Source organism: Gorilla gorilla, chromosome 12, assembly GCF_029281585.2.
Source record: "Gorilla gorilla gorilla isolate KB3781 chromosome 12, NHGRI_mGorGor1-v2.1_pri, whole genome shotgun sequence".
Classification (NCBI taxonomy): domain Eukaryota; kingdom Metazoa; phylum Chordata; class Mammalia; order Primates; family Hominidae; genus Gorilla; species Gorilla gorilla.
This window is the reverse complement of record NC_073236.2, coordinates 50866821-50878652: the sequence shown is the minus strand read 5'-3', so window position 1 is coordinate 50878652 and position 11832 is coordinate 50866821. Positions and strand designations below refer to the sequence as shown.

Below are 11832 nucleotides of genomic sequence, written 5' to 3'. Positions count from 1 at the left end.
GTTAAGGTCCCACAGTAACTTGCATAGAGGAGTCTCCAAGACAGTCCAACTCAGAAGTTCAAGGTTGCAGACCTTTTTCCATACAGATAAGGGTACCAAGAATGGTGAAAATGTTGGACACACCGCGCTTTGGACAGCATCTGACACATAGTTGGTGCTCACTCACAAAGTAGGTGTTCAGTCATTGCAGTGGCCTCCTCCTTTAGCCAGACCTCCCTTCCCATGGTCAGGGTGTGTGTGTGTGTTCCCCTGGAGGATGACTCTGGAGAGACAAAACATGGGACACAGAGACCACCTGCTGGGCCCCAAGAGCCAGGGTCAGGGGCAAGGGCATCTCAGATGCCTGGGTCCTGACCTCTAAACCAGTGTCTTTCCTGCAAGTGAAGATGGGAAAGGGTGAGTGCTGGCGCCGTCTCTTCCTCTCTCTTTAAGGAAAGGTATGATGAGGATTGGGGATAAAGCAGAACTGATATCTCTGAACCTATAACTAATATCCAGAACCCACAATGGCCCTGGTTGGCTTTAAGCTTCTTGATTCGGATTCACCTTTTTTTTTAGCACTCACTACATGCCAGGCACTCAAATATCTTGCAACGTACCAAGCAAAGGTATATCCTTATTCACTTGCCTTTTAGAACCAAGGTTCCTGTGGACACCAGGCACAGTGACTCACACCTGTAATCCCAGCAACTTGGGAGACCAAGGCAGGAGGATGGCTTGAGCCCAGGAGTTTGAGACCAACCTGGGCAACATGACGGGACTCATTTCTACTAAAATAAAATAAAATAAATTTGCTGGGTATGGTGGTGTGCACCAGTGATCCCAGATACTCAGGAGGCTAAGGCAGACAAATTGCATGAGCCCAGGAGGTTGAGGCTTCAGACTGCAGTGAGCTGTGATTACACCACTGCACTCCAGCCTGGGTGACAGACTGAGACCCTGTCTCAAAAAAAAGGTTGCTTTAGTCAAATTGGATTCTACGTCATCATGCCATCTCCTTTGGGGTTACTTATAAAGAAAAAAATAAACAGCCCAAGCAGGGACTTCCTTGCAGTCACTGAATGGTCCTGTGGAGTGAAACCTACCAGTGACCTTGGCCTGAGTGTCAGCAGGGTACAAAGCCCTGTAGAACTCCTTGCTCCTAGAAGGACAATAACAAACACAATCTTGTACAGACCAAGAGTTCAGTAGCACCAAATCCTTGTCTAATGGTCTGCTGAGAACCAGTTCTGGGAAAGAAGATCTTCAAGAATGGATAGTGACTTGATGGGAATTTCTGGACCCAGTCATGACAGAAGAGAATCTTTCGGACTTCTGAAAAATCAGCAAGTGCTCAACAGTCTTCACCAAGCAAAGCAAATGTTGGAGGACAATAGTCAATGCCAATGTCATCAGGAGTCAAACAGTGATGATCTTGTCTACCACTCCTCATAGGGCCTGAAGCTAGAACGCGGTTATTTACTCCTTCTCCCATCTACTTCTCGCTGGATCTCAGAGCAGGCCAGAGTAAGACAGTCCCACAGAAGTGACCTCATCCTCCCACAGGGCCATTAGAACAATACCTCCCCCTTCGGGGCACCTGTAAATCAGGGCCCCAGAAGGGTCTGGCAGTGCTGGAATGAGGTGTGGCTTGGCAAGGAGACCTGCATGTTTAGTACAATGGCCTGATTGTGTGGATTGTTCCAACCCAGCAGCGCTCAAGTGGTCATATGTTCCCTGGGCAGCAGGTGCTATAACCTTTGCCCAGAGATTTGGAGCCTTCGGTGGTGAGACTGAGTGCCGACGAGGAGGAGAGTGGTCTGGCTGTCTCCCACTGCCTTTGGGATCTGGGGAAGTCACTCCCTGACCCTGCCCATGGTCTGTGCCCAATTCTCACCCATATTCTACTCAGAGGGTCCTCAGCTATCCAGAAAAAAGAGAGAGGTGGGCAGCATGCCCAGGTAAACAATAAAAGGCTACTGAGTTTCTGCTTCTGCCACTAGCTGCCAAGAACCAATGAGGAGCAGGCATGGCTAAGACTTCAGTCCAGTGTTTATCTTATTAACTGCTGTGTGCCCAGTACCCAGCACCACACCATCACAATGAGGTCATTGTGTTACCCTTGCCACTCAGTCATTCCATCGAACGCTCGTGTAAGCACAAGCTTTTACTGAGCATTGTCTCTGTGCCAGACACTGTTCTAGGTACTGGGGATACAGCAGTAAACAAAACTACCAAGAATTCCTGCCCTCATGTAACTTACCATCTACTAGGGGGAGATAGATGACAAATAAATAAGCGAAGTAGACAATATGTCAAATGGTGAACAGAAATAAAGCAGAGTGAAAGGAATAAAGCCAGTGGTGGGGTGGTGGGGGAGGCAGGGCTGGTTTGCAATAGGGGGATTGGAGAAGAGTTCCCTGAGAAGCTGATCTTGGAGCCAAGACTTGGAGGTGAGGGATCAAGCATCTCATCAGCCCATCTATGGCAATATTGGTCCTAGACCAGCATCCCCTCCTCAATTCTCTGATCTGACTGTCATCAAACAGAAACTTCCCCTGGGCCACTGGAAGATTTTGAGGTGGGAGGAGTTATATCTGCTTGCAGTGACTACTGGGCTTGGGGAAGCTAAAGCTCACCAAAGGACATGGGAAGATAGGATGGGGCTTACACTCACTCTGGTCTTCACAGGGCTGCAGCCCATCACCACCAGTCAAAGATAGAACTGAGAGTCAAAAGCTGACTATGACAATATTTCCCCACTCATCCCCATCACCACTTCCCTCTATCCTCAGGGCTGCCATCATCCCTTAGAATTATGGGAACACAGTGCCCCACCAACACCCCACCCTGCCTGCAGCCTGGCCTCCTCCAATCCATTCGCCACACTGTAGCCAGAAAGAGCTTTCCAAAACATGTCTGTTCCTTCACTTTCCCCAACTAAGATCCCTTCGCTTTTTAGTATAAAGTCCAAATTTCTCAACATCCTACAAAGATTTTTGTGATTTAACGCAGCACACTTTCCCAGACCCATCTCTCAGCTCTCGCTGCAGATACACACACACACACACACACACATACAAACATGCACTCTATTACTGTATTTTTATCTCCCACTACACTGAACTCAGTTCCCTAAATGTACCTGGCCCTCTCTGACTTCTGGACCTTTTTCTGCCAGTACCAGAACATTCCACCTTTACCTTCACATTCTCACATTTGCTTGGTGGATTCCAACTCTTCTTTCTAGTCTCTGCTTAGAGGTCTCTTTTTCTGGACAGTCAAGACTCTGTGGGGTACCCTCACTGCTCCCCGCACCTCCCCCTCTACACTCCAGCCACATTACAGCATGAAGCATGCCTCCCTACCAGGATCTGTTTATTTGTTCCATGAGGACATGGTTCTTGTTTCAGTCGCCACTGTGTTCCCAGGTCCTAGTAGATAGTCCAGCACTTAGTAGATGCTCAGTAAATGCTTGTACAGCTAAATACATCAAAGGGGAGGAAGACAGGAAAATAGAAAAGGCTCTCCTGGTGAAGGAACTATGGCACTATATTATCATAATTGCCTCATCGCTTACTTTTCTCCGTTTCTTAATAGTTTACAAATCATTTTCACGTCACCCTGCTAATGAGATGTGGCTGTTACATGTATAGTTTTACTAAGTGTGAGAAACCTGAGAATTTGAGGTCACACTGCTCAGAGCAGGGCGGTATCACGAACCCAGGTCTCTCTGACTTTGAGTCCAGGGTGCTTTCCAGAACTCACAAATCCTTGGGCTCTAGAATGGAGAGACTAAGTTTCAAACATGGCAGTACAGCTATCTCTTGAATCCTGAACAAGAAACCATAAGACTGAACTCAGTCACCTAATTTGACCTGTCAAAGTGGCTTGAGGATCTTAGGGGGGTCGACGTGTACCCTCTCTTTATTTCCTGGTTACCTGTGGGCAGTCAAGGCTGCTTTCAGGAGCAGGAGCATTACCTAGTCAGGACGTGCATCCTAAACTTCTGTACACCTTGGTCACTGCCTGGAAAATGGCAATGGCCCTGGACTGGGGAATCTCTCCAGGTACTCCCTTCTTACACTTCCCTACCTGCTTACCTTTAATCTTTAAAGGGATATTCAAAAGCTGCAAAAAGACAAGGCAGACTAGGTTTAAGGGAAGCCAACTTGTACATATTCATCCTAAAGGTGCCCAACCTGTACTCCCACAGTTCCATTTGTCACTTGTCGTCTCTCCAGGAAAATATTTATGCATACAGTTCATTACAGAACAATCTTTTTTTGTGGAGTACACTATCTTGGCTCACTGCAACCTCCACCTCCTGGGTTCATGAAGAAACTGAGCCTGGAATGTCATGGCTCTGGAAGCCATGGGAATGGTATCTTCTATTCTGGATTCTGCTCTCCAGAGCCACAGGTCTCTGGTAGCATGGAACACTCTCTCAGAACTCAGAGGGTTCTCAGACAGTAGAACTTGGCAGCCCATTGAGCTGCTGGAGTAGGCTCTAGTCTGTGGCTGTAGTCTTGGACATGGTAAGAGCAGACTCCTGAGCCCCAGAGAGTGCACACTCAGATCCAGGATGGAAGGGAGGAATCAGCTCACTCACACCTGAGAGACCACCTCCTCAGGTTGTCCTCATTGCCCCTTCTCCCCAGCCGCCTTGCCCCGCTGCCATTTTTGGGACCTCTCTCTCTCTCGGTATCCCTGGTATAATGACTGTGACACCACACCAAGGTCCATGAGCAATGCTTCTCTGACATCTTTCTTGTGGCTAGTTCGACTTTCAGCCACTAACATTTATTGAGCACTCACTGTGCTCCAAACACTTTGTCTGCCTTAAACATCATAATATCTTACAAGAGAAGTACCATTATTAGTCTCAGTCTTCAGACGTAGAAACTTTGGCTCAGAGAAGTTGAGTGATTGGCACAAGGTCACACAGCCAGTATGAGAATGTGCCAGGGTTCCGGCTTTGGCCACCAGATTCCCAGCCCAGCAGTGTGACCCCTATGGTCTCTCTGCATTATGGAAGAAAGGGTACCAGACCCCAAATAGGAAAAAATCCTTCTCTCAAGACTCTAGGCCATCTTCACTGGAGCAAGTGATTCTACTTAAAAAAATAAAATCTCAGAGCAGATGGGATCAAAATCTATAAAGTGCAGGGAATGTGGACAAAGTGAACAGAAATTACCACGGACACAGCACACTCCAGGAGGTTCAAAGGAGTGGTGTTTGGAACAAATAAAAGGAAACGCTATGTGACATAAAATATGGTAGGCCTAAAAATAGAAAGAATTTTAAAACAAGTTTAGAAAATGTGTAAATGGATGACTCACTCATTCTTGCCACAAGTGTGTTCTGTGTCTGTGCTTTGCAAGCGCAGTAGGAGTTCAGTCGGAGAGCGATGGGATTCACCATGACACCAGCCTTTGATTCCTTTACATTCTTGCAGTTACCTACCCACCCTGTGGGCCTAAAAATCATACATCTCGTTACTGGGGTCAAGCTTCTTCTCAACAGTCCACTAGTGGCCCCTAACACTGACACTGTTTTTAAGTTTATTTTCTAGTTTATTCTAATGCTTCCTTGGAGTTATTACAGTTGTCCATGCCTTGGAGCTACTCCATGGGGTAGTGAAGAGAATGCTGGTTCAGGTGTTAGAGGGACCTGAGTTCAGATCCTGCTTCTGCTGCTCAGCAATTGGGTGACCCAGAGCACCCTCTGTGGCCCAGTTGCCTTAAAGCCCTGGCTTCACTGGGTGTTGTGAAAGATAAATGGGGCTGTGTATAAGGCACTCCACAGTTCCTGGCATTAAGTAATACTTAGTAAATTACAGTAGTAGTAATTGTTGTTATTAGAAGGAAATACCATGCTTAGCATTCTCTTGGGGTAATGGTATGTCCACCCTGGTGTGGGGGCCATGAGCAGCAAGGATAGCCACTGAAGCATAGAGAGGAAAATGAGGCTCCAGACCCCTAAGCCCTCAAGTCTGCTCCTTCAGATGCAGGGAAGGCAGGCACTGTGTGGTCCATAACATGACACAAGAGGACACAGCCCTGTAGTGAGCCTAGCCCCATGAAGGAGTGGGCGAAGCACCCAAGTTTGCTCCACTCAGAATGTGCCAGAAGCCCTCCTGGGGTAAGCAAAAGGCCAGTTAGATCTCTTGAATCTTCTCTATGCCTCAACCTCGTTCCCTTGCCCCACTCAAACCTGCAGAGTCTCTGGTCCCTTCAACAGGCCCCTGGGCACTGCCAGGAGCTGGGGAGGATAGGCCCTATTCCGTGGTTTGTGCCCACAGCAGGAACTGCTGGCATTCCAAGGCCATAAAGAACAAAAGCCAACCCTGAATCTGATGAAAAGCCCTGGGCCTGGGTTTTTTCCTTGGCACTTCCCCAAGAACAGCTGTCAGGAAGGCAGCCACTCCAGGGCCCTGGCACTGGTCTGAGAGGATTCCTGCGTCCTGACTCCTGCTGCTCTGGGCTGGACCACAGGGGCCTAGCTGAGGGGAGGGCATTCCTGCCCGGTGAGCTGCTCTCCTCTCCCGTGGTAGGAAAGTTTTCCAGCCTTGGGGGTCTGACCTCACCCTGGCCACTCCCTGGGTTCCAGAAACTTCCTTCCTGAGGGGAAGGGGCAGGTGTGGAGAGTAGCAAAAACTAGGCTGAAGTGAGTAGAATTTATAATATTTAAGGCAAAGCCTGAGTCACTGGTGCTTTATTTGGCCACCTAGTTGGCCGTCTGCTAGCTGGGTGGCCTTGCTCTCTACTTACCTTCCCTAGAATCCAGTTTCCTCATCTGCAAGATGGGTTGCCAAAAGGGTCTAGCTCATTTTTTCTAACTTAAAAAAAAAAAAAAAAAAAAACTATGATTACTAGAGAAAAAAATTGAGCTGTGTACGTCAATCCTTTTATCTCCCTCTGTCACCTTCCTTTTTGTGTCCCCAGGAAGTTTTTTTTCCACCCATTTGGAAGTACCAGGGTCTCCTTCCAGAAGCCCAGGCAACTGCTGCCAAAGGCTGTGGGGTGGGCAAAGAGCCCAAGGGACAAGTGCCCAGGACACATCTCCTACCCAAACCAACTAGACAAATGCCACCAGTGGTTTCTTCCAAACTGCCTTCGGCAGCCCAGCCAGTGACCCTCTTCCTTTCACCTGCCAGGACCTATATTTCTATTTCTGAGTTTTCAAAGCCTAGGGAGGTGGAGAACCTGGAATAATTAATGATTGATTTTCAGGCACTGCCACCAGGAGGCCCCAGGGCAGGCTGTCTGCCATTTCCTGAGTGCGGGGACAGGGTTGAAATCCCACGTGGCTTCAGCAGGATTGGGCAAGTCTGTGAGGGGAGAGGGTGGAGCGAAAACTGCCAGTGCCCTGAACGCTTCTGCCCTCTGCAAAATGATGAAGTCGCTGCTGGAAGTTCTGCTGTGGTGCTGGCCTTCTGCCATTGACTCTCCCCTCTCTCTGGGTCAACAAATGTTAATTGCTGCCCTCACAGACACCCCTGCCCCACTGCTACCCTTGCACCCATGCCTGCACCCACAGGCACGGGCTCACTGGCCCTTTCCTCTCCAAGGCTCCTTTGGGAAAGGATTAAAGGAACCGACTTCCACAGCAAAATTTTAGAGGCATTTTAACTTTGCCCTCCTTGGATGTATTCCTCTGCCTTTGTTGTCTAATAATAATTAACTTTTGTACAGAGATGTAGTTTTCAAAGGGCCTTCACATTCATAATTTTATTCGTCCTCACAACAAAGCTACGAGGTGGGTCTGACCCTCCCCAGCCCCCCATCTATATCCACATCATGCAGAAGGGGAAACTGAGGTTCAGGCAGAAGAAATCATCCTATTCTACACAATTAGGGCTGGAACACTCACCTCTGATGCAAAGTAGAGAGCTGCTGTTTTCTTCCTGAAGGGATGTACTTTAGTCCCAACAATGGTTCGTTACGTAGGGGAAGTGGCATGGTGGCAAGTAAGCCAGGAGGATTGTTGGGAGCAGTGGTCTTCCCTCGAGGCTGGTCTCTGGGCATTGTGCCCAGAGAAACCAGGGTACATAGGAGTAAGAGGAAGAGCTCATGGACCTACTGGAGTTCAAGGGTCTCAGTCATCTGAGCCAGCAGGTAGAATGACCCAAGTGTGCAAACAATCACCCACCCAATAGTCAGTTGAAACACGGCAGCTTATAAAAGACCCCCAAACCATCCCACTCCCGCACTCTAATCAGCTAGGATGACCAATTCATCCTGATTTGCCCAGGAAAGTCCCAGTTTTAACTCGTATCTAGAAAACACTGTTGGTTTCGTCCAGGGCAAACCAGGGCACTTTATTACCCTACCACCAGCCCAGCGCATTACAGCTGAGTCCAGAAAAGAAAGAACATCTTTTGAAGGCTCAGCAGATCAGCATAGAATTAAACAAATCGTGGGATATTATGCAAATTCAAAAACCACTGTAGTTAGGCAATTACCTAGGATTGTTGGAATGTTAAACCTGAAAGAATGTTCATTTCCACAAAGAAACGCTCAGATCTGTGGCCAGATCTCTTGCATTTTCAAAGGCAAGCCAGAGTTAGTCTCTCGTCTCTACTTCTGTATTTTGATATTGGCAATGAATTACATTTTCTCAAAAAAACACTGAGTTTAAAAAAATTATAACTAGTTGCCAGTTGATAATATTGCCACAAAAGCCTTATGGGCATCAAGCCTGAGAAGAAAAGTTGGCAAATGAGGTATTCATTTTAAAAAGTGAGTTCTAAGGCCTGGCCAGGCACAGTGGCTCATGCCTGTGATCCCAGCACTTTGGGAGGCTGAGGCAGGCGGATCGCTTGAGGTCTGGAGTTCGAGACCAGCCTGGCCAATGTGGCGAAACCCCATCTCTACCAAAATATAAAAAATTAGTCAGGCATGATGATGCATACCTGTAGCCCCAGCTAGTCGGGAGGCTGAGGCAGGAGAATCACTTGAACCCAGGAGGTGGAGGTTGTAGTGAGCCGAGATCATGCCACTGCACTCCAGCCTGGGTGACAGAGTGAGACTATGTCTAGAAGAAAAAAAAAAGAGTTCTAAAAGTCCCATTGAAAGTCTATTAGTCACAGTGCATATTTATTTTAAAATTTCAAATATCATCATAGGAAGGCATATGATTTTTATTCTTAACTAAAAGCATCATGGATTTTAAGTTTGAAAAAATACTGTGATAATAGGTGATTTTAAAAATATATGTATTTCAAACCTTTTGTTTTGCAGAGGAGGAGACTGATGCAAAAGAGACAGAGTTAAAGCACCAGTTAATGACATTTCCTTGGCCTTGGTCTCAGAGAATTAGGAAGTACCAAGGAACCCAGGCCTGATTTCTGATTCTAATTAGAAACAGGGTCAGTCCAGGAGGCCTGTGTTTATCTCTGCAGCAGAAGTTCACTGCATTCTCACTTCTTGCTCGTCCTAGATCTTCTCTGCTGAGTCTTCTGGTCACCTGCTATGTCACCTGCAATCTGGAGAAGAGGTACTGTCAAGGTGTGGGGTGTGTTTTTCCCTGAGGAGTAACCTTGAACAGTGCACATTGTTTTTACCTTGAAATGAAATATTAAAGATAAGCTTATAAATGGGACAGGAATGTTCTGATAACTTGCTGGATTTGTCCTCTAAGAAATTTTGCCCAGAAAGGGGATGGGAAAGGGAGAGGGTTCATTGCTTGGGCAGAAAAGATGTGCACAGGCAAGAATGATTGCATGAGAGTCAATGGTTATTGGTACGTATCAGAACCTTAGATTGGGTAGAATCTCTAAGGTTGTCAGAGATGTTTGAAATGAGGGCGTATTAGATTCACCCTGGAGCATTGCCTCCCTGGTGGGAGGGAATCCTGGGTGGACAAAGAGAGTTTCTGCTGTGGCTGCCACACTCCACACCTCCCCTGCAGCAGAAGGACACAATCCAGGGCAGCAAACTGGCCCATGGGGTCCGGAGGACCTATGCCAAGATCCATTTCCATCCCAACACCCTTGGATTGTCTCTCTCTGGGAGGGACTGCCAGAAAAGTTAGGGATCTGGAGCTTTGAAAACCACAGAGATATTTAAAATTACAATTTTAGAGAAACATTTAAAATGATGAAGCACCAACTATTTTTGTTTACAGCCCCTCTTCGCAAATGTGGAGGAAACATTTAGGGATACACATCTTCTTCTCTCTTTTTTCACAAGATGATTCATTTCTCCTAAATTGAGAAATGAGAAAGACTGGGTGGAAGGAGGTTGTGGATTGACATGAAAGAGAAAACTTTTTTAATTTAGAAAAATAGTTCATGTGTTTTCACACACGTGTACATATGTGCATACACACACACACACACACACACACACACACATCCAATCCCCCTGAATATCCCAGTTTCCCCTGCACCTTCCTTGCCCCCCTCCCACTGGCTTCTTAGCCTCCTGTCCCAGAACAACCTCACCAGGTCTGCAGAGCCATCTCTGAAAAGGGCATGGCTGTCCTCTAGACTGTAATCCTGAGGCCAGAGGTCTGGCCAAAGATTGGGGGAGCATCCAGGCCTTGACCCCCAGGCCTGCCAGTGTTCCAGGACACTTGCTCACTCATACCCACTCACAATCTTACATGTACCCCGGTTCCCCGACTGAGAGAACTATGAGGAGGGAGGGGGCAGCTTTTGCCATCACTAAGGTAAAGAGGTGTCAGGCAGCTCTGCTCGGTCCCAGGGCTCACCAACCCTGCCGTCATTCCCACCAGTGGACCCCTTCTTAACCACACCCAGGCCCCCATATTGCTGAGGCTATTGATTCCTACAGACCAGGCCAGAGGTCAGCTCAGTCCTGTTCCTTTCTAAGGCCTTTCCACACAGAGATGAAGTCTAGGCCCTCAATGCCCTTTCCCTGATCTCTTCTTCCAAGTTCAAAATCCTCAAGGAGCAAGAAAGAGGGCAGGTGGCTGCGTGTGTGTTCCAGAGGAGAGAGGCGAGGAGTTGCTGTGGAATGGGTTGTGTGACAATTTTGTTAGCCTGACAATGCAAGGGTGTGAACGCTATCTGTGTAGAACAGAAGGAATGGCTTCAGGTGCTGCTCAGGATTCTTCCCTGGAAGAAGTCATAGCTGTGGTGAGAAGGTAATAGCATCTTGCCTACAGCCCTGAAAGCAGGCTCTACCTAAAGAATCAGGCATAAAACAGAAGTTCCCTCCTTCCTTTTACAAAAGAAAAGGCTGCTCCCCGGTGAGCAAACCAGGGGAGACAGGGGGCAAGAATGGCATCCTACAGAGACCATCCCTCTCACTTCTAGTGGTCAGTGACCCAGGAGGACACAGAGAGCCTCATCCTCAGGCTCCTAGACCTCTGTTCCCCACTCCTCCAATATTTCCAGGCCTGCTGAGTTAGGGCTCAGCTGCCTCCCTCTTCCCTCCGCTGGAAACAGAAGCTCCCAGCGAATGTTTCTAACTCCTGAGTCCACTCAGCCATGTCCCCCTTGCAAAATCCTCCCCTTCCCGCACCCCCCTGCACCCAGCCAGCCAATCCGCGGCCTGCGAGCCTCGCCAGACCCATCTCCCAGGGCCTCAGCGGGATAAAACCGGTCGGTGATGCCGGGTGGATGGGAACAAACTTCAGAAGGAGGAGAGACACCGGGTCCAGGGCACCCTCGCGGGCGGACCCAAGCAGTGAGGGCCTGCAGCTGGCCGGCCAGGTATGTCACCCAGGGGTTAGCTGGAAGCTGGCTAGCAGTGAGGACGGGGGATGGAAGAAAGGAGAGGGTCCCAGGAAGCCTGGCAGCCTTTTCCCTCCCAAGTTAAACGGGATAAGACTGGGACAGCGGAGGGAGTGGGCACGGAGGTTGGAGTCTGGAGCTTCTTC

The 11832-nt window shown here is 48.3% G+C and overlaps 1 protein-coding gene across 2 annotated transcripts in view; it reads left to right on the top strand.

Annotated features, from left to right (window-relative positions):
- The first annotated feature begins 11574 nt into the window (after window positions 1-11574).
- The window catches only part of PAX8 (paired box 8), a 65532-nt gene continuing 65274 nt past the window's right edge, over window positions 11575-11832 (top strand). Inside the window, exon 1 of one of the 2 annotated variants that reach the window (XM_004031644.4) lies at window positions 11575-11665. The gene's annotated coding sequence lies outside the window, so the exon portion shown is untranslated. The remainder of the gene's footprint in view (window positions 11666-11832) is intronic. The other variant, XM_019022508.3, reaches the window with a different exon arrangement.